The following is a 24,009-nucleotide window of genomic DNA, read 5'->3' on the forward strand; positions in this document are numbered from 1 at the left end:
CCACACACAACCGTAGAGAGAATACAATAATCTATGAGTCCAATCCACTGATAACTTTTTACAACATGACATCACGTCCGTTCGGTCATAATTTCAAACCATTTTTCGTCTGCCACTCCATGTTTCGAGACGCGGTTTCCATTGGCACGTCTTGTCAAAGCAGAGATCGTGTCCCCTTATTACGGGATTCTCATCAATACGGGCATGGGTAACCCCAACCGTGCCGTTTACACAGCCCTCGGGAATAGCCGAGTTTTAAGGCGAGCAGGATGGCGTTTGATATTCGCTGCCCTTATAAGGAGATAAGATTCCCCTTTCTTCTCCCACGCCTTCTCTCTTCTTCTGCCTTTCCACTCTTCAGCTCCAGCGCCCAAGTTCTCATTTGTTCCCACTCGAGAAAGCATCAACCATGTCCGGATCCGAAGGTCAAGGCAAGTGGATGGCTTCCTCCGTCAAGGAGGAGGACACGCCGAGTTTCGGGCGGCCGGGTACCTGGAGAAGGAAATCGCCCACCGTCTTCTAGCCCAGGGTCAAATCATTCCCACGTCGAATCCCAATGAGAGGGTAGTATTCATCCCCCATTTCCTCCGCGGGCTAGGGTTTCCACTCCACCCCTTCGTCCGCGGGATAATGTTCTACTATGGGATAGACCTCCACGACCTATCCCCGAAGTCCTTCCTTAATATCTCGGTGTTCATCGTTGTGTGCGCGGCCTTCCTCCGCATCCAACCCCACTTCGGGTTGTGGCTCAAAATCTTCAATGTGAAGCCGAAGGTGGTGAATGGCCAGCATGCAGAGTGCGGGGGCGCCATAGTGAGCAAGCTCACCAACGTCTCTTGGCCAAAAGGCATATTCGTGGAGTCTGTTAAGGAATGACAGAAACAATGGTTCTACATTACCGAACCCCGCGATGCCACCTGGGCCGCGGCTGCCGAATTCAAATCCGGTGCTCCCGTGTGACTCACCTCCTGGGCCGAGAAGAGCCTGAACTGGTGTTCGTCAGACGAGCTGATTGCGCTGCAAACGCGCATTCAAAGCATGATCGATAGGGACATCAAACTTGTCGATGTAATCCAAGTGATGCTGGTGCGCCGGATCCTCCCCTGCCAGAGCCGAAGCCGCCCTCTATGGGATTTCAACCCGAAAAAACACCACACCTTCGAGAGGCTCTTCGAAACAACTCACGAAAATGCCTGGAAGTTGCTCTTCAAGGGCAACGAGATACCGCCGGCCACAGATTCGGACCGTGGTCACGACATAAATCACCTCCCCAACAAGGTATGTTATTTTCAACACATCCCCTACTTGCTTGTTTCAAGGACGATATCTAAGCTTTTATTATCATTGCTTTTTCAGTACTGGTTGAAGAGGGCGAAGCAGATCTGGTGTCCGGCTCCCCTGCCTGAAGAACCAGTCATCCCGCGTATAGCGAAGATGCTGGAGCTGGCACCTTATAAGGCACCAGAGAAGAAGGCCACAGGAAAGGCCAAGGGGGTCCGGAGTGGCCCCCGCCGCAAAGGCACTTCAGACGTGACGTCCGAAGACAAGACCCGTTCCCCCGCCGCCGAAGACGACGAGGATGAGGAGGAGGAGGAAAGCGACGCTTCCCCTTATGGGGGGAGGAAGAAGAGGGCGGCCTCCATAATTCTGGAGGCAGAGGTGCCCAAGAAGGGGAAGGGCCCCCTCGTGGATTACTCCGCATGGGACATTGACAACGGTCCGGAGAGATGCCCCCGCACTAAGCCTCGTGGCGCATCGTAAGTGCTAAGATTTATATCTGCACATAAAGTGTCTCCCCCTTATTGTATTAACATGATTGATTATGTTATTGTAGTCCGGCCCACAACAGCTCCCCGTGATTCTCGTCAGGAGGCTCGCTGGATTCCAAGGCGATGGCCAGCAATTCACCGCCAGCCGCTCACTCCCCCAAGGCCAAGGATGATGCGGAGGTGCTGTCCCAAAGGACTGTTCCAGGCGGGGGAGAGGCTTAGGAGGCGCCAGAAGGCGAAACTCCCGTCGCCGGACACCAGGGGGAGTCAATCCCCATGGAGATTGGCGGGGAGGGCCGTATTCAGTTCGGCCCTCAGCTGGACTCGATTCCGGAGTTCGATGCGGCTCCGGAATCCGGCTCACAACTTCCTTCGAGGGAAGGGGGATGCATATTTCCCCGGTGACCCCTGTCCAACTAGGGGCACCGAAAAATCTGCTGGAAGCGCTGCGAGGAGCTTCCATTGTGTATGAGCACAGTGTCCTTATGGGCACGACAGTTGAAAGGGTTCAGTCCGCCAAGAGCGGACTAACCGAAGCTTGCAATAGCCTGTTGATAGGTTTTGAGGTAAGCGGCGCAAAAAGGTGAAAATCCCAATATAGATAGTAGCCCCTGAGACACTGTCTGGTGTTCGGAAAGAAAAAACCGGACAGAGGATCAATCTCCTATTGCGGGAAACTAAATTTGTCTAAAATGTATGCACAGGCGTCGCTGCTGGCCGCGGCCTCGCATACTGCCGAAGTCTCCAAACTGAAGCAGAAACTGGCGAAGGTCGAGGAGGAGCTGAGCCAGGTGAAGAGGCAGCTCCAGGAAAAACAAGGTAAGTAATAACCTGTTATTTATTTGAAAAAGGGAAAATGATATGCAATGACCGAAATACCATGATGTGAACAGAGGCGACGACCGAGGTCGAAGCCCTGAAGGCAGCCCTGGTCGAAACCGAGGGGAAGGCTGTCAAGGAGCAGGCTGCCCGTAAGAGGTTCAAGGCCCGGGTCAACGAAGTCCAACATGAGCTCCAAGACGTGGTGAGGAAGTGCGAGACCTTGGAGCACAATGTGTCGGCTCAAGAGGCCGAACTCGCCAAGGCTCGTAAGAGTGTGGAGACGGCCCGGAGCGAAGCCCAGGGCACCCTCCAGGAGATCCAGGAGGCCAGGAAGATAGCGGCGGGTAAGGCATTCAATATGCAAAGAAAGAATGTGAAGAGGAAATATCTTTTACTGGCCTGGATTCGTAGTTCTCCAGGGGCTTTTTCTGATCTGCCATGCAGTGTGACGCTGCTGCCAAATTCTTTCGAGCCGAAGGAGGGGGCTCCCAGCAGAAGCTGTTCTGGTCGCAATATCTTGTGCCGAAACATCCGGTGGCCTTCAGCGATCAGCTAAAATAGCTGGTCGAGTTGCACAGGGTGGCCGAACTGGCCATTAAGGATTTAATAATCTGGCTGTGGCCAGCCGAAGCTATACCCAGCAGTTACTTCGGCCTCGTGAAGAGGCTGGTTGATGCCTGTCCCTGGCTTGATGTCATCAAGCGGTCCGTCTGCATTGAAGGCACGCTGTTGGAAATATGCCCTAGAGGCAATAATAAAATGGTTATTATTATATTTCTTTGTTCATGATAATTGTCTATTGTTCATGCTATAATTGTGTTATCCGGAAATCGTAATACATGTGTGAATACATACACCACAACATGTCCCTAGTGAGCCTCTAGTTGACTAGCTCGTTGATCAAAAGATAGTCATGGTTTCCTGACTATGGACATTGGATGTCATTGATAACGGGATCACATCATTAGGAGAATGATGTGATGGACAAGACCCAATCCTAAGCATAGCTCAAAGATCGTGTAGTTCGTTTGCTGTAGCTTTTCTGAATGTCAAGTATCATTTCCTTAGACCATGAGATTGTGCAACTCTCGGATACCGTAGGAGTGCCTTGGGTGTGCCAAACGTCTCAACGTAACTGGGTGACTATAAAGGTACACTACAGGTATCTCTGAAAGTGTCTGTTGGGTTGGCACGAATCGAGACTGGGATTTGTCACTCCGTGTGATGGAGAGGTATCTCTGGGCCCACTCGGTAATGCATCATCATAATGAGCTCAATGTGACCAAGTGGTTGCTCACGGGATCATGCATTACGGCACGAGTAAAGTGACTTGCCGGTAACGAGATTGAACAAGGTATTGGGATACCGATGATCGAGTCTCGGGCAAGTAACGTACCGACTGACAAAGGGAATTGTATACGGATTGATTGAATCCTCGACATCGTGGTTCATCCGATGAGATCATCGTGGAGCATGTGGGAGCCAACATGGGTATCCAGATCCCGCTGTTGGTTATTGACCAGAGAGGCGTCTCGGTCATGTCTGCATGTCTCCCGAACCCGTAGGGTCTACACACTTAAGGTTCGGTGACGCTAGGGTTGTAGAGATATTAGTATGCAGTAACCTGAAAGTTGTTCGGAGTCTCGGATGAGATCCAGGACGTCACGAGGAGTTCCGGAATGGTCCGGAGGTAAAGATTTATATATAGGAAGTACAGTTTCGGCCATCGGGAAGGTTTCGGGGGTCGCCGGTATTGTACCGTACCGGGACCACCGGAAGGGTCCCAGGGGTCCACCGGGTGGGGCCACCCATCCCGGAGGGCCCCATGGGCTGAATTGGGAGGGAAACAGCCCCTAGTGGGCTGGTTCGCCCCCCCCCTTGGGCCTCCCCTGCGCCTAGGGTTGGGAAACCCTAGGGGTGGTGGCGCCCCCCACTTGGCTTGGGGGGGAAGCCACCCCTTGGCCGCCGCCCCCCTTGGAGATCCATATCCTAGGGCCGGCGCCCCCCAAGGCCCCTATATAAAGAGGGGGAGGGAGGGCAGCCGCACCCTTTGCTCTTGGCGCCTCCCTCTCCCTCCGTAACACCTCTCCTCCCCGCTTGCGCTTGGCGAACCCCTGCCGGGATCCTGCTGCATCCACCACCACGCCGTCGTGCTGCTGGATCTTCATCAACCTCTCCTCCCCCCTTGCAGGATCAAGTTGGAGGAGACGTCTTCCCAACCGTACGTGTGTTGAACGCGGAGGTGCCGTCCGTTCGGCACTAGGTCATAGGTGATTTGGATCACGTCGAGTACGACTCCATCAACCCCGTTCTCTTGAACGCTTCCGCGCGCGATCTACAAGGGTATGTAGATGCACTCTTCTCTCCCTCGTTGCTAGATGACTCCATAGATTGATCTTGGTGATGCGTAGAAAATTTTAAAATTCTGCTACGTTCCCCAACAGTGGCATCATGAGCTAGGTCTATGCGTAGTTTCTATGCACGAGTAGAACAAAAAGCAGTTGTGGGCGTGGATATTGTCAATTTGCTTGCCGTTACTAGTCTTATTTTGATTCTGCGGCATCATGGGATGATGCGGCCCAGACCGACCTTACACGTACGCTTACGTGAGACTGGTTCCACCGATTGACATGCACTAGTTGCATAAGGTGGCTGGCGGGTGTCTGTCTCTCCCACTTTAGTCGGATCGGATTCGATGAAAAGGGTCCTTATGAAGGGTAAATAGAAATTGGCATATCACGTTGTGGTTTTGGCGTAGGTAAGAAACATTCTTGCTAGAAACCTATAGCAGCCATGTAAAAACTTGCAACAACAATTAGAGGACGTCTAACTTGTTTTTACAGCAAGTGTTTTGTGATGTGATATGGCCAAAGGATGTGATGAATGATATATGTGATGTATGATATGATCATGTTCTTGTAATAGGAATCACGACTTGCATGTCGATGAGTATGACAACTGGCAGGAGCCATAGGAGTTGTCTTTATTTATTTATGACCTGCGTGTCAACATAAACGTCATGTAATTAATTTACTTTATTGCTAAAGCGTTAGCCATAGTAGTAGAAGTAATAGATGACGAGACAACTTCAAGAAGACACGATGATGGAGATCATGATGATGGAGATCATGGTGTCATGCCGGTCACAACGATGATCATGGAGCCCCGAAGATGGAGATCAAAAGGAGCAAATGATATTGGCCATATCATGTCACTTTGATTGCATGTGATGTTTATCATATTTTACATCTTATTTGCTTAGAACGACGGTAGCTTAAATAAGATGATCCCTCGTAATAATTTCAAGAAAGTGTTCCCCCTAACTATGCATCGTTGCGAAGGTTCGTTGTTTCGAAGCACCACGTGATGATCGGGTGTGATAGATTCTAATGTTCGAATACAACGGGTGTAAGCCAGATTTACACACGCAATACACTTAGGTTGACTTGACGAGCCTAGCATGTACAGACATGGCCTCGGAACACAGAAGACCGAAAGGTCGAGCATGAGTCGTATAGAAGATATGATCAACATGAAGATGTTCATCGATGTTGACTAGTCCGTCTCACGTGATGATCGGACACGGCCTAGTTAACTCGGATCATGTTTCACTTAGATGACTGGAGGGATGTCTATCTGAGTGGGAGTTCATTGAATAATTTGATTAGATGAACTTAATTATCATGAACTTAGTCTAAAATCTTTACAATATGTCTTGTAGATCAAATGGCCCACGTTGTCCTCAACTTCAACGTGTTCCTAGAGAAAACCAAGCTGAAAGACGATGGCAGCAACTATACGGACTGGGTCCGGAACCTGAGGATCATCCTCATAGCTGCCAAGAAAGATTATGTCCTAGAAGCACCGCTAGGTAACGCACCTATCCCAGAGAACCAAGACGTTATGAACGCTTGGCAGTCACGTGCTGATGATTACTCCCTTGTTCAGTGCCGCATGCTTTACAGCTTAGAACCGGGGCTCCAAAAGCGTTTTGAGAGACACGGAGCGTATGAGATGTTCGAAGAGCTGAAAATGGTTTTCCAAGCTCATGCCTGGGTCGAGAGATATGAAGTCTCCGACAAGTTCTTCAGCTGTAAGATGGAGGAAAATAGTTCTGTCAGCGAGCACATATTCAAAATGTCTGGGTTGCATAACCGCTTGACTCAGCTAGGAGTTAATCTCCCGGATGACGCGGTCATTGACTGAATCCTTCAGTCGCTTCCACCGAGCTACAAGAGCTTTGTGATGAACTTCAATATGCAGGAGATGGAAAAGACCATTCCTGAGGTATATTCACTGCTGAAATTAGCAGAGGTGGAAATCAAAAAGGAACATCAAGTGTTGATGGTGAATGAAACCACTAAGTTCAAGAAAGGCAAGGGTAAGAAGAACTTCAAGAAGGACGGCAAGGGAGTTGCCGCGCCCGGTAAGCAAGCTACCAGGAAGAAGCCAAAGAATGGACCCAAGCCCGAGACTGAGTGTTTTTATTGCAAGGGAAGTGGTCAATGGAAGCGGAACTGCCCCAAATACTTAGCGGACAAGAAGGCCGGCAACACTAAAGGTATATGTGATATACATGTAATTGATGTGTACCTTACTAGTACTCGTAGTAGCTCCTGGGTATTTGATACCGGTGCGGTTGCTCACATTTGAAACTCAAGGCAGGAGTTGCGGAATAAGCGGAGACTGGCGAAGGACGAGGTGACGATGCGCGTCGGGAATGGTTCCAAGGTCGATGTGATCGCCGTCGGCACGCTACCTCTACATTTACCTACGGGATTAGTTTTAAACCTAAATAATTGTTATTTAGTGCCAGCTTAGATCATGAACATTGTATCAGGATCTCATTTAATTCGAGATGGCTACTCATTTAAATCCGAGAATAATGGTTGTTCTATTTATACGAGAGATATGTTTTATGGTCATGCTTCGTCGTGAATGGTTTATTCTTAATGAATCTCGAGTGTAATGTTACACATATTCATAGTGTGAATACCAAAAGATGTAAGGTTGATAATGATAGTCCCACATACTTGTGGCACTGCCGCCTTAGTCACATAGGTGTCAAACGCATGAAGAAGCTCCATCCAGATGGACTTTTAGAGTCTCTTGATTACGAATCATTTGACACGTGCGAACCATGCCTCATGGGTAAAATGACCAAGACTCCGTTCTCAGGAACAATGGAGCGAGCAACCAACTTATTGGAAATCATACATACTGATGTGTGCGGTCCAATGAGTGTTGAGGCTCGCGGTGGCTATCGTTATGTTCTCACCCTCACTGATGACTTGAGTAGATATCGGTATGTCTACTTAATGAAACACAAGTCTGAGACCTTTGAAAAGTTCAAGGAATTTCAGAGTGAGGTTGAGAATCAACGTGACAAGAAAATCAAGTTCTTGCGATCAGATCATGGGGGAGAATACTTGAGTCACGAATTTGGCACACACTTAAGAAAATGTGGAATAGTTTCACAACTCACGCCGCCTGGAACACCTCAGCGTAATGGTGTGTCCGAACGTCGTAATCGCACTCTATTAGATATGGTGCGATCTATGATGTCTCTTAACGGTTTACCGCTGTCGTTTTGGGGCTATGCTTTAGAGACTGCCGCATTCACTTTAAATAGGGCTCTGTCGAAATCCGTTGAGACGACACCGTATGAATTATGGTTTGGGAAGAAACCTAATCTGTCGTTTCTAAAAGTTTGGGGATGCGATGCTTATGTCAAGAAACTTCAACCTGAAAAGCTCGAACCCAAATCGGAAAATTGCGTCTTCATAGGATACCCTAAAGAAACTATTGGGTATACCTTCTACCTCAGATCCGAAGGCAAGATCTTTGTTGCCAAGATTGGGTCCTTTCTAGAGAAAGAGTTTCTCTCGAAAGAAATAAGTGGGAGGAAAGTAGAACTTGATGAAGTATTACCTCTTGAACCGGTAAGTGGCGCAGCTCAAGAAAATGTTCATGAGGTGCCTGCACCGACTAGAGAGGAAGTTGATGATGATCATGAAACTTTAGATCAAGTTGCTACTGAACTTCGTAGGTCCACAAGGACATGTTCCGCACTAGAGTGGTACGGCAACCCTGTCTTGATAATCATGTTGTTAGACAACGCACTACTAGGAAAAGGGCTATAGATAGGATTGATACTAATGGCGCACCAGGGAAGTAGTGCGCCACTACTATATACTAATGGCGCACCTGTTGGTGATGCGCCATTAGTGTGGAAGACACTAATGGCGCACCAGAAACAGGGTGCGCCACTAGTATTAATTTTTTTTCCATTTTTCCATACATACTAATGGTGCATCAGGTCGACAATGCGTCATTACTAGTTCTAACTAGTAATGGCGCACCAGGCAGAGAGTGCGCCATTACTGTAATTTTTTTCTTATTCTTTTTTTTTTTGCAAAACTACTAATGGCGCACCGTTTCACAGTGCGCCATTACTAGTTTAAACTAGTAATGGCGCACTATTACACGGTGCACCATTAGTGTATATATTTATATTTTTTACTTTTCTGCAAAACTTCTAATGGCGCACCACCTGCAGGTGCGCCATTAGTAACCAGGGTTACTAATGGCGCATTTCCTTGTGGTGCGCCATTAGTAACCTGAGACCCCAACAAGATATTTTGGACAGCCCCACACCTACTCACTCACTTTCCCCACTTCATTCCCTCCACCTCCTTCTCCAAGCTTCCGGCTGCCTCCTCCTCCTCACCTCATTTCCACCATATATTCATCAAAATTAAGTGGTGAAATTACCTTTTTTTGATAGGTAAGTAAGGGGAAAGCTATCTTCATGATGTAGATCTACTTTTTTCTCCCTAGATCGCTCCAACAACGTGCACATGCACTTTTTGTGGCCTAGCTAGATCTATGTATGTTTGTGGTGTTGCATGTGTTTGTGGTGTTGCATATATGTTTGTGTTTGAAGGTACCGGTATTTGAAATGCGATAGTTGCCAATATTTTGCCGGAATGTTTTGATTCATTTCCGTTTCGGCGAGAATTTTGGCACTATGCATTCTTTTGGTCCTATTTTTAGGGAAGGTCATGCCAAATTTTTTCTTGGTTCTAAAATATCGTTTTGCTCTACCCCGCAGGCGACCATGGTCCGCACGATGACTGAAGGCATCGTGAATAGGTTTTTGAGCTCCGCGAAGGCCGAGATGCTTCAAAGGAACGAGACGGAGATAAGATGTCCGTGTCGAAAATGCAAGCCGAAGAGCCTTATTGCGGACCCGGATTCCGGGCAGGTGCGGGACCACCTGCTATTGCGTGGTTTCATGGATGGCTATCAGTGGCAAGGTGATGAAGATGACTATGAAGTCGTCCATGGCTGGGGCCGGGCAAGAAATGAGGAAGGGCAACAAGACAAGTACCACCACGGCGAGGGCGGGCGAGAAGACGAAGAATCTCCAGGACATGATCACGACGGTGATGCTGTACACAGTCATCATGTAGAAGATGTCGTACATGATGATGAGGAAGATCAAGACGAAGGGCATGATCATGAAGATGAAGATGCCGGAGCAGACGACGATGGAGGCTGGGTGCAGGACCCTCATATTCAAGAGCTGCTTCTCAATCAGACGGATAACGCAAGAGCTGCCGCCCGAGAGAAAGCCAAGCTGGATCAACTGGAGATAGATGCGGTTACTCCATTGTATGAAGGATGCAGGCCCGAGGATACCCGCCTGAAAGTAACGCTCATGGATCTGGAGATGAAGGTAAAACACAAAATGACCGACGCATGCTTCGACGAGAACATGTCATTCTGGCACGAATGTCTTCCCAAGGGGAACAAGTGCCCGACCAGTTTCGAGGAGGCGAAGAAAATCGTGTGTCCTCTGGATTTACCGCGCGTGAAATACCATGTGTGCATGAACAATTGTATCATTTATCGGGACGAGCACGCGGAGTCTACCATATGTCTGGTGTGCGGCGTCACTCGATACAAGAAGAGGAAGAAAGCTCCTCGAAAATCGGTGTGGTACTTTCCGATCACTCCTCGTCTGCAGCGGTATTTCACGGACCCTAAGGTATCAAAGCTCCTGCGTTGGCACGCGGATAGGGAGGAGAAGAAGCGGGAGGATGACGGAAATGATCTGGAGATAAATAAAAAAGACAAGATGCTGAGTCACCCTAAGGATGCGAGCCAGTGGCAAGCGTTGAACTTCGAATACCCAGAATTTGGGAAGGATCCAAGGAACATCGTGTTGGGCGCGAGCACCGATGGAGTCAATCCGTTTGACAGCCAGAGAAGCACACATAGCACCTGGCCTATGTTTGTGTGGATGTACAACCTTCCCCCCTGTTTGTGCATGAAGAGGAAGTACATTCACATGAGTATGCTAATTGAAGGGCCGAAACAACCAGGGAACGACATCAATCTGTATCTGGGGCTGCTGAAGGAGGAGCTAGACACGCTGTGGAAAATGCCAGCCAATACGTGGGACGCCGCAGAGAAAGAATATTTCCCTATGAGAGCCGCACTGCTCATGACGGTGCACGACTATCTCGGTTACGGATATCTCGCGGGGCAGGTAGTCCACGGATTTTCTGGATGCGTAAGGTGCATGGATGACACAACATATCGCCAGCTAGATAGAGATCCCGGGTCTTCGAAAACCGTGTTCATGGGACATCGAAGGTGGCTTCACGACGATGACCCGTGGAGGAAACGCAAGGATCTGTTCGATGGTGAAACCGAACCCCGAAAACGCCCGTGTACGAGGAGCGGCGAGGAAATAGACGAGCTGTTGAAAAATTGGAAAGACTGGCCACTGCCGGGAAAGAAGCAAAAGGCGCCAGAGCCGGGAAAGAAGCGAAAGGCGCCAGAGCCGCTGCTGAAGGTATGGAAAACGAGGTCTGTTTTCTGGGACTTGCCGTACTGGAAGATCCACCGTGTGCCTCACAGCCTTGATGTCATGCATATCACAAAGAACGTGTGCGAGAGTCTGCTTGTTACCCTGCTCAACATGCCAGAGAGGACCAAAGATGGGCCGAAAGCAAGGGCAGACTTGAAATCAATGGGCATCAGGCAGGAGCTTCACGCTAATGATGATGATGATGATGATGATGAGGCGAAGCAGGACACAGAAAGTCGTCGCAAAGGCAAAAAGGTCAAGAAGACCGGAAATTTCTACCCTCCCGCGTGCTTCACTCTAAGTCAGGAGGAGATCGAGCAGTTTTTCACCTGCCTCACAGGAGTAAAACTTCCTTACGGTTACGCGGGGAAGATAAGCAGATACGTAGACCCAGCGAAGCAGAAGTTCAGCGGGATGAAGTCTCACGACTGTCACGTGCTGATGACGCAGATACTTCCAGTTGCAATCCGTGGGATCATGGACGCGCACATCCGTGAAACGCTATTTGGCCTATGCAACTTTTTCGACGTCATCTCTCGGAAGTCGATTGGCGTGAGGCAACTCAGAAGGCTACAGGAAGAGATCGTGGTGATACTATGCGATCTTGAGATGTACTTCCTGCCCGCATTCTTCGACGTTATGGTGCATCTGCTGGTCCATATCGTGGAGGATATCATCCAACTCGGGCCGACGTTCCTGCACAGCATGATGCCGTTCGAAAGGATGAATGGTGTCATCAAAGGATACGTTCGCAACATGTCACGTCCAGAGGGAAGTATAGCCAGGGGCTTTCTGACCAAAGAGTGCATCTCCTACTGCACGAATTATCTAGGCATCGAGAACCCCGTTGGTCTGCCCGTCAACAGGCACCTCGGCAGGCTCGCTGGATGGGGTCACCGTGAGGGTCGTCGCGAAATGCATGTCGACTTCGAGGGTCGACTCGCCGACTTTGAAAGAGCAAACCTAGTCGCGCTACAACACATAGACGTGGTCGATCCTTGGGTGGTAGAGCACAAAACCTTTATTGAGAAGACGTACAATGACCGAGGCCAACAGAGGACGGACGGAGATATACTCAAAGAGCACAACTCATGTTTCACGCATTGGTTCAAGCAGAAGTTTCTATCGTACCCTTTACATGAGGATTCTTCCACGGAAGAACAACTCATATTCGCCTTGTCACAGGGCGCCGAGCACAACCTGATGACCTATGAGGCGTACGATATCAACGGCTACACATTCTACACCGAGGACAAGGACATGAAGAGCGATGGTTATCAGAACTCCGGGGTAACGATGGAATCCTACACAGGCAATGACAAGGACAGATACTACGGAAGGATCGAGGAGATCTGGGAGCTGAGCTACGCTGGAGAGAAGGTCCCAATGTTCCGTGTCAGATGGGCCAAGAGCGTCCTAAAAGAAGACCGGTATTTCACCACCATGGTTATACCCGAAGCCAAATCCAAGACCGCGGGCGCAAACGTCACCGCGAAAAATGAGCCATGGGTACTGGCTTCCCAAGTGGACCAATGCTTCTTCATTACCGACCCGTCAAAGCCCAGTCGTGTTGTCGTGAGGAGAGGCAAAAGGAAGATCATCGGAATGGATGGAGTAGCCAATGAGCAAGACTTCGACAAGTACGGCGACCCGAAGATCGAACATGACGACGACGATGAAGTAGCAGCACACACCACAAGAAGAAGCAGGACCGCCCTACCTAAAGGACGTCCGTTCCACAGAAGAACTCCATTTGCGAAAAAGAAGGGCAAGAAGATTGTGAACAGATAGCTAGCTAAGATCGATTGTATTTAAATCGTAGTCTTCATTTCTCGATTGTATTTCATGGGAACTTTTTGATATCATGAATATTTTTAAATTTCATGGGCACTTTTTGAATTCATGAGGACACTTGATCTCGATCCCCCTCCATCTCGATCTCGATTCCCCCTCCATCTCGTTCTTGATCCCACCCGCACCCTCCCCCGCTAGCTAGCTCCACCGCCGCCGACGACGCACCGCAACCCTCCCCCGCTCCACCACCTCCGACGAGCACCCGGCCCCCCACACCCCTGGGGGGGTTATTACTATTTTTATAAAAAAATATTACTGTTATGATTTAAACAAGTTTGAACATATTTAAACACAAATAAATATCAAACAGGATTTAAAATGCATAGAAAAATATTGGGGAGCTTGGGAATCGAACCCAGGACCTCCTGGTGTGTGTGCTGCATATTGACCAATCAGGCTAGTGGGCGGGGTCGGTTGTAGATAGGGTTAGGTTGTATATAACCTGACAAGTCGGGCTAGATTAAATTACTTATGGCGCACCCCTCGGTGGTGCACCATTGCTATGGATGTACTTATGGCTAGATTAAATTACTTATGGCGCAACCCCCTCCCTGGAGCAGGCGCTCCAGCCCAGCAACGCTGCCGCCCGGAGCTACGCCGGCGACCAGTCCGTAGGCAGGTAGCCACCACTCCTTCGTCCTTCCTCCCTCTTCCCTCTTCCCTCATCCCCCCTCCCTCCTTCCTCTTGCATCCTCTATTCAATTTTTTGCTTGCTGCGTGATTTTTCCAAAGCATGCTCAAGTTTACATGTGAAAGGATTGTGCTTGATAGGTGTTTGTGATAATGCCTCTAAGGGAGGGGGGCATCGCGTCATTAGTCTCTGTATCAGAGTCTTTTTTTCCTAGCCGTGTTGTCACCGAAAAATGCAATGAATTCTCATGGTTCGAAACCTTTGATACTTGGCTTCTCCAAATGAGAAATTTATGCATGTAATAATTGGTTTACCTTAGTTTGCAGAAATATGAAATTAAGCCTTACTTAGTAACAATGTTTCAAGAAGATCAATTTGGAAGCTCTGCTTCACAGGATGCCTTCAGACACTTGCACATATCTTTCTAACTCATGCATTATTTCATCTATTAGACACTTCAAAGTGATGGCTATTTCCTTTACCTTAGAGGAAAAACAAAATAATATCTTCTACTTTTCCTAGAGGAAATATAATTTCATGGACTACTTGTTATATCAAATTTTTAGCTAAGTTTTGTCTCCCTGCGAAAATTGGGCAAATTCCTTCTCAAAATCACATGTTTTAACTAGGAAGAACCTGAGACACTATGGCATCAACACTTGTAAGAAAAGAAATAGCAGGAGAATGAAGATTATATTAAAAAATGGTATTAGTAGTGGTAAACAAGCATATATTCCCTCCCAGGTAGTAACAATAACTTTATGCAGGAGAGTGAAAGAAGAAGCATAGGCGATCAGGTTCGATCACGGTTGGAGAAAAATTGAGGTGTTTGTTGGCTCCAAGACAGTGATACAGGTATATACATGTGCTCTGCTTACTTGATCATATAGAAGATTTTCATATAAGAGTTATGTTTCAAGTTGCTGAACCTTTTCATATAAGTTTGCTTCCAAGGAGTTGTTCTCTGTCTGGTCCAATTATGAAGAAATAAAAAGTGAATAGTTTGTTTGTTCCCTGTGTGGTCACTCTATTTTTTGAGTACTGACATTAGTTATGTTTGTTAGCAGCAAGATATATAAATGAAGCTTGTTCTTTTTCAACTGTTCAACGGATGCCATGAAACTGAATATAGTAGTTGAAAACCCTGTTTTTCTTCCTGATCGTGAAAATTTGAAGTCCTGTTTGTGTTTTGGTTTTGTTGGCTGACAATTATGTTTAGTTTTTCATTTCATGGGTGCTGTAAAATGTGGAGGTGGTGAGTTGAGGCTCAGCATACAGCTTGTTTGGACTAACCAAGAGGACGAGGTATGTTGCTTGCCCAAGCTAAGTGACACGTACGCGCCAAGTTTTCTGTTATATAATTACCTGTTAGTGCTTAGTTAAACTGCATGATACGGCCATAGCAGATGGATGGTACTAGGTGTTGTTTTGTTTCTTGCCAATGTATTCAGAGAGCAGATGTGCCACTGCAGATTTCTTTTCTTGAAGGCAGCTCACATAAGTTGAGCTACAAGTGAACAACTTGCTGCTATTAGATCTGGAATGGAAGCTCACATAAGTTGAGCTGATTTTTGTCCATATGAAAGCAGAGGGCCATATGGTCTGTGGCCTTTTCATCCATATGAAAGTAGAGGCACATTGTGGTGCTAGTTTGCTGGGTTTTGTCTCCGACCATCGTGTCGTGATGAATTTGCAGGTACCCCGAGAGGCCCTTGAGTTTGCCGGAATGTCGATTAACTTCCGTTCCGGCAAATTCGGGTACTCCATATGTCCTATTTTCAGCAAAGGTCATGCTGAAATTTTCCGTGAATTTTAGCATGACTTTGCTAAAAATAGGACATATGGGGTACTTGCGATAATGCATGGGCCGGGGTATCTTAGTACTTAATTAAGTAGGATTAACTGCCCCTTTATTCTTCCTGCATTAAACCATAGGTGGCAATAGAGCCAAGTGATTAGGCCCAACTTAGAATTCTCCTTAGCATCGATAAACCCTAGATGATAAACCCAACATAGGTGGCAATAGAGCCAAGTGATTAGTGCCTAGTGATTAGGCCCAACCTAGGTTGCCTCGGCATCGATAAACCCTAAATGATGAAAACTTAACTTGGCTGTCCCGGATGCCTCGGTGTCGATGAGAACCTAAATGATGTACGCTTAGGCTTTTAGGGTGCCTCGGCGTCAACAAACCCTAAATGATGAAAGCTTAGGCTTTTAGGGTGCCTCGGTGTCAACAAACCCTAAATGATGAGACCATGATCTTGTTCCTTGACAATAACCAACTTTTTGACCAAACTTTTTTCCTATTTAGAGCGAAACATGGCCCACAACGATGAGGCCGGTGGTTCGGGCGGCAAGCAATTCTGGGAGCTGTCCCAGGAGATGGAGGAACAAGCTCACCGCTATGAGGACACCGCGGAAGACACCGATCCTGATTACACAACCCCTAGTGGCGTCGGGGATGACACCACTGATGGTGCCACCGAGGATGCCACCACTGATGATGGCGGCGCACACACAGATGGCAGCCAACCGAAGAAGCAAAGGAAGGACCGGCGCCCGAATGCGCTCCGCACCCTCAAGGAGGAATTCACTCAAGTGGACTCCGACGGGAATCCAACGGAGCCCAAACATATAGTCAAGGGGTACTCGCTTCAGCTCGGGTGCATTCTCCGGAGCACCGTCTCGATCAACACCGAGAACCTTAGGCATAAGGACCGAGGGAATTTGCGCAACCTCCTCTTCACGAAGCTGCACGAACGATACAAGTTCCCCGCCGAATTTGAAAACACACGCCTCTCAGGGAATAAAGTGAACAGTGCCGCCCTCACGAAGATGAGCACGGCCCTGTCTACTTGGAAAAGCACGGTGAAGAGAATGATTGATAAAGGTGATAGTTATGAGAAGATCAAGGCGAAATATCCTTTGATGAGCGAAGATGAGTACAAGGAGTTCAAGATCAAGTGCGAGAGCAGTGCAACCTCCGAATCAAGTTAGTGGGGGAAAGAAATGCAGGAGTTGAACTTAGGGGAACACAAACTCGGTCCCGGCGGTTACAGAGTGGCGGAGCCTATATGGGACAAGGAGGACGCGGAGCGTGCCGAGCAAGGCCTACCGCCCCGCTTCGAGAAATACAGCGGTGACAAGCAGACCGGAACTATGTCAGGGCCCGATACAAGGAGGACCCGATAACAAAGGAGCTTACCACGGATCCGAAGACCACGGCGCTTGAGCTTCTTCTGGTAAGGAATACACCCCCGCGTAATTAGCTCCATATGGTTGCACTCTAATTAATCCCCAATATTTCTAAATGGTTCACGTTCCTTTCGCAGGACACTGAAAGCAGTAGCGCGGGGTCATCTAAGAGCTTCCCTTTCGACACCCCTTTAAATAGGGCGTTGAACGTAATGAAAAACAAGGATAAGCTCACTAAGCCGACATCAGCTGGTCGTGTGGCCGGCAAAGGCTTGTCCACAAAATGGGGGTCATACTATACCGCTGGTGTGCGGAAGGAGAAAAATACCAGCTCGGAAAGCCAGACGCGCGAGGTTGAAGAACTCAAGGCACAAGTGGCGCGGATTCTGGAGCTTGTCCAAGAGCGAGTGCAACAACAACTTGGAACGACGCTCAACGCCATGGTGCCTACGTTGATTCATGGGCTGACAACGTGGATTGCGGGCGGCCAATAGGGGCCTCCCCCGGTTCCCAGCTTCACGGCCAGCAACTCGCACAGCGCGCAGGCGGTGCCATTGGTGTCTCCGGCGGCACCATTGGTGTCTCCGGCGGCAGCGCCATTGGTGTCTCCGGCGGAGGCGGTATTCATGTCTCTGGCGCCGGCACGGGCATTGGAGCTTAATGCACCCGGGTGTACGCCGGCCGGCACCTCGCCAGCAAGCGCCCCCTCCGTCAGTTGCACGCCCGCCGTTGGCAGTGCCTTGACATTAGCTGAGCTCGACGGCATCACGGTAACCAAGCCTCTCGGCCGATGACTTCATCTCCTTGCCTTTGACTGGGCATCCCTGACGCCCTATACATGTTTTCGCAGGGCACCGCCGACGTTACTTGCACTCTTCTGCACTTCATGGGCGCCGAGTTGGTCGATGTCGCCAAGGGCAGAATCGTTCAACCGGGCAACCCCATGTTCCACGGTAATCTGATGCCACCCACAATGTATAGGGTTGAAGTGGTTCAGGTGCTGCCAGGCTGCGACGAGCTGTTACCTCCGATTCGACCCACTGGGGCCGACGAAGAAGATGAGATGACCCTCAGCACCTGCGTAAACTGGCCCCTGCTTTGGCCGAAGAGCCAGATTCGTTTGGGGGCGGGGGACACCACCCCACAGACAAGACCGCCAGTCGTGCCGGTGCCAAGCCATGGCAAGAACGCCGCAATGCTACCGGACCTGCCGGACATCCCTATGGCACAGGATCCGGACGGCGACAACAACGACGATGGTACATTTATCAAAGTTGATAAGTACTTTGCCGAACATGGGTACGCTGACGAGTTCTGCGGGCCTCTTTCTCAAGAACCCAACCAAGACGACCGCGATCTAGCTGGTACGGCGGAGAAATCCAATTGCAACAGGTGTCGTCTAGCGTTCAGTTCTCAGGACACGTCTGCAGCTCCCTCCTTCACCGAGCCTCAGATAGCTGAGGTGCGAAATATTATCAGCCCTAACATGCTCAAGAAGGCGGTCTGTGAGCAGAACTCGGTCCCATTACAGGAGATCAAGAAGAAGGGACGGAAACGAAAGACTAACAAGGGCGCCGGTGCGAGCCAACCGGCACCGAGTTCGATCCGTGCTCAGGGCGGGCCACCTTCACCTAAGGATATCTCGAGGAGGGTGCATGTGGCGGGTAGGGCGATGCTACCGCCAAATATGCTAAATGCTGCAACCGGTGCTATGCGGAGTCTTTACGACAGTGTTCTTTCTTTGGAGAAGCGGCGTCTCAGAGAGAAGGATGTGGCATACCCGGTTTTCGTGGCCAAGGTGCCAGAGGGCAAGGGCTTTGTGGATGGCGACATCGGGGGTACGATCGTCCTGGGATTTGATGACATCTTTGCTATGTTTAACCTTCATCCGCTGCACTACACCTTCGTTCGGCTGTTTTCGCTGAGTATGGAGATGCAGATCATTAGAGACAAGACCCCAGACATCGTGATAGTCGACCCCTTCTACATGCGTGCCAAGCACTTGAGCAGCGCTGGGGACCGCCAAGTTGCGAGTTCACACCTCGAAGGCGTCATTCTGGCAAACCTAGATAAGGATAACTTCCTTGTGGCTTACTTTCTCGAGTAAGTCATCCCTTAACCGCCCCGTAACATATGATTTCTTAGATTTTGATCGTTCTTTTTTTTCTAACATTCCGTGTTCTGTGCAGTGACACACATTGCACACTCATCCTCTTAAGCCCGAAATATTCCATGGCCACGTATTTAGACCCGAACCGTAACTCCAAGATAGACTACACAAATGTCAAGAAAGTTCTTGATGATGTTCTCCCCGCCTACGCCAAATCTGGAGGCACCTTCACCAGGGCAGTTCGTAAGTACGGCAAGCACATGTTCTCACACAATACGAAGTTCTGCTGCATCAAGCAGCCGCCTGGCGGTCAGAAGGATGCCTACTACGCCCTCCATCACATGCGGGCGATCATGAGGGACCATCATCAACTTCTGCTACCAGATAATCTCAAAGATTGGGCCACGAGCTTGTCGGCAGTCCAGGACGCGGACCTCAGACAAGAATTCTTTCGCATCCAGTCGGAGTTTGCGGACATCATCCATCAAGATGTCCTTCATACCTCGGGGCAGTTCTTCCTCAGATATCAACCGTCCAACAGTGAGATAGATGAAATGCTACAAATGCAGGGTGACAAGGACCGCGATTTCATGACCATCACGACAGACGGCGGCTTCATCCACGTTCCTGTCCGATGAGTCGAGTCAAAAGTAATGATGTGTAGTTCTGAAACATTGATTGGCTCATGTTGTAATTATACTTTAATGAATTCGTATGTCTCTTTGGTTTGGACAGTCGTTCAACTTAGATGTAATCGATGCTATTTATTAGTAGGACCATGAATCGTGCTATTAATTTCTTGCTTTTCTCTTCCGATCCTTTTGTTGCATACTTACATATTGCTTATGTATTGTCTGTTGTTTGGCTTGTGCATAGAGATGCCGTCGTATGTCGTGTACAAGGGTAAGGTTCCCGGAGTCTACGACGACTGGGAGGAGTGTCGGAGACAGGTTCACCGTTTCAGCGGTAATAGTTACAAAGGGTACACCACTAGGGCGGAGGCCGAATCTAGATACGCCCGCTATCTAGAGGGAGAGAGGAGGGAGCGTTGGAGGAACCGGATGAAGACCAGTTTGATCGCGATGATGCTCATCGTGATGACCACAACTCTCTTCTATGTGATGGTAGTTTAGATGATCGATATCGACTTGTAATGTGAAGACAAACTCAATACTCGCGGTCTTGAGACTTGTAATGTTTTATCTTTGTTCGGTCTTTTGAATTCGAAGACTAATATGATGAATTGTATTCGGAGACTAATCTTCTATTGTATTCGATGAATCTGATGTTGCTGTGTGCTGCTGTCTATATTCTGTCTAATAATATATTTTATATTCTGTCTAATAATATATATTGTAACCTGCGCAAAAATCAGAAAAGGAAAAAAAAACAAATATTCATACTAATGGTGCATCACCACCAGGTGCGCCATTAGTATGCCAAAGGATACTAATGGCACATCAACAGAGAATGCGCCATTAGTATGACAAAGCCATGCTTACGTATGGCCCCCCGGGAGGCACACTAATGGCGCATGCTGTTACATACTAATGGCGCACTAGTTGGTGCGCCATTAGTATACCAGATACTAATGGCGCACCTGTGGTGCGCCATTAGTAAGATATACTAGTGGCGTGCTACTAATGGCGCACTGGTAATGCGCCATTAGTAGGCAAAACCAGTGTGCCATTAGTAGGCCTTTTCCTAGTAGTGACGGTGAACCTTCGAACTATGAAGAAGCGATGGCGGGGCCGGATTCCGACAAATGGCTGGAAGCCATGAAATCCGAGATAGGACCCATGTATGAAAATGAAGTATGGACTTTGACTGACTTGCCCGATGATCGGCGAGCCATAGAAAATAAATGGATCTTTAAGAAGAAGAAGACAGACGCGGATGGTAACGTAACCATCTATAAAGCTCGGCTTGTTGCTAAGGGTTATCGACAAGTTCAAGGGGTTGACTACGATGAGACTTTCTCACCCATAGCGAAGCTGAAGTCCGTCCGAATCATGTTAGCAATTGCCGCATTCTATGATTATGAGATATGGCAAATGGGCGTCAAAACGGCATTCCTTAATGGTTTCCTTAAGGAAGAATTGTATATGATGCAGCCGGAAGGTTTTGTCGATCCTAAGAATGCTGACAAGGTGTGCAAGCTCCAACGCTCGATTTATGGGCTGGTGCAAGCATCTCGGAGTTGGAACATTTGTTTTGATGAGATGATCAAAGCATTTGGGTTTACGCAGACTTATGGAGAAGCCTGCATTTACAAGAAAGTGAGTGGGAGCTCTGTAGCATTTCTCATATTGTATGTGGATGACATACTGTTGATGGGAAATGATATATAATTCTTGGAAAGCATAAAGGCCTACTTGAACAAGTGTTTTTCAATGAAGGATCTTGAAGAAGCTGCTTATATATTAGGCATCAAGATCTATATAGATAGATTGAGACGCCTCATTGGTCTTTCACAGAGTACGTACCTTGACAAGATATTGAAGAAGTTCAAAATGGATCAGTCAAAGAAGGGGTTCTTGCCTGTATTGCAAGGTACGAGATTGAGCACGGCTCAATGCCCGACCACGGCAGAAGATAGAGAAAAGATGAGTGTCGTCCCCTATGCCTCGGCCATAGGGTCTATCATGTATGCTATGCTGTGTACCAGACCTGATGTAAACCTTGCTATAAGTTTGGTAGGAAGGTACCAAAGTAATCTCGGCATGGAACACTGGACAGCGGTCAAGAATATCCTGAAGTACCTGAAAAGGACTAAGGATATGTTTCTCGTTTATGGAGGGGACGAAGAGCTCGTCGTAAAGGGTTACATCGATGCTAGCTTCGACACAGATCTGGATGACTCTAAGTCACAAACGGATACGTGTATATTTTGAATGGTGGGGCAGTAAGCTGGTGCAGTTGCAAGTAGAGCGTTGTGGCGGGATCTACATGTGAAGCGGAGTACATGGTAGCCTCGGAGGCAGCACAAGAAGCAGTCTGGGTGAAGGAGTTCATTACCAACCTAGGAGTCATACCCAATGCATCGGGCCCGATGACTCTCTGTGACAACACTGGTGCTATTGCCCTTGCCAAGGAGCCCAGGTTTCACAGGAAGACCAGGCATATCAAGCGTCGCTTCAACTCCATTCGTGAAAGTGTTCAAAATGGAGACATAGAGATTTGTAAAGTACATACAGACCTGAATGTGGCAGATCCGTTGACTAAACCTCTCCCTAGAGCAAAACATGATCAACACCAGAACTGCATGGGTGTTCGATTCATCACAATGTAACTAGAATATTAACTCTAGTGCAAGTGGGAGACTGTTGGAAATATGTCCTAGAGGCATTAATAAAATGGTTATTATTATATTTCGTTGTTCATGATAATTGTCTATTGTTCATGCTATAATTGTGTTATCCAGAAATAGTAATACATGTGTGAATACATAGACCACAACACGTCCCTAGTGAGCCTCTAGTTGACTAGGTCGTTGATCAAAAGATAGTCATGGTTTCCTGACTATGGACATTGGATTTCATTGATAACAGGATCACATCATTAGGAGAATGATGTGATGGACAAGACCCAATCCTAAGCATAGCTCAAAGATCGTGTAGTTCGTTTGCTGTAGCTTTTCCGAATGTCAAGTATCATTTCCTTAGACCATGAGATTGTGCGACTCCCGGATACCGTAGGAGTGCCTTGGGTGTGCCAAACGTCACAACGTAACTGGGTGACTATAAAGGTACACTACAGGTATCTCCGAAAGTGTCTGTTGGGTTGGCACGAATCGAGACTGGGATTTGTCACTCCGTGTGACGGAGAGGTATCTCTGGGCCCACTCGGTAATGCATCATCATAATGAGCTCAATGTGACCAAGTGGTTGATCACGGGATCATGCATTACGGCACGAGTAAAGTGACTTGCCGGTAACAAGATTGAACAAGGTATTGGGATACCGACGATCGAGTCTCGGGCAAGTAACGTACCGATTGACAAAGGGAATTGTATATGAATTGATTGAATCCTCGACATCGTGGTTCATCCGATGAGATCATCGTGGAGCATGTGGGAGCCAACATGGGTATCCAGATCTCGCTGTTGGTTATTGACCGGAGAGGCGTCTCGGTCATGTCTGCATGTCTCCCGACCCCGTAGGGTCTACACACTTAAGGTTCGGTGACGCTAGGGTTGTAGAGATATTAGTATGTAGTAACCCGAAAGTTGTTCGGAGTCCCGGATGAGATCCAGGACGTCACGAGGAGTTCCGGAATGGTCCTGAGGTAAAGATTTATATATAGGAAGTACAGTTTCGGCCATCAGGAAGGTTTCGAGGGTCGCCGGTATTGTACCGGGACCACCGGAAGGGTCCCGGGGGTCCACCGGGTGGGGCCACCCATCCCGGAGGGCCCCATGGGCTGAATTGGGAGGGAACCAGCCCCTAGTGGGCTGGTGCGCCCCCCCCCTTGGGCCTCCCCTGCGCCTAGGGTTGGGAAACCCTAGGGGTGGGGGCGTCCCCCACTTGGCTTGGGGGGGAAGCCACCCCTTGGCCGCCGCCCCCCTTGGAGATCCATCTCCTAGGGCCGACGCCCCCCCACCAAGGCCCCTATATAAAGAGGGGGGAGGGAGGGCAGCCGCACCCTTTGCTCTTGGCGCCTCCCTCTCCCTCCGTAACACCTCTCCTCCCCGCTTGCGCTTGGCGAACCCCTGCCGGGATCCTGCTGCATCCACCACCACGCCGTC

At 48.6% G+C, this 24,009-nt stretch overlaps 1 pseudogene; it reads left to right on the forward strand.

Moving 5' to 3' along the window:
- The first annotated feature begins 1,080 nt into the window (after positions 1–1,080).
- The window catches only part of LOC147972107 (uncharacterized), a 32,073-nt pseudogene continuing 9,144 nt past the window's right edge, over positions 1,081–24,009 (forward strand).

This window comes from Triticum urartu, chromosome 5A, assembly GCF_056163025.1.
Source record: "Triticum urartu cultivar PI428250 chromosome 5A, HENAU_Tu73, whole genome shotgun sequence".
Taxonomy (NCBI): domain Eukaryota; kingdom Viridiplantae; phylum Streptophyta; class Magnoliopsida; order Poales; family Poaceae; genus Triticum; species Triticum urartu.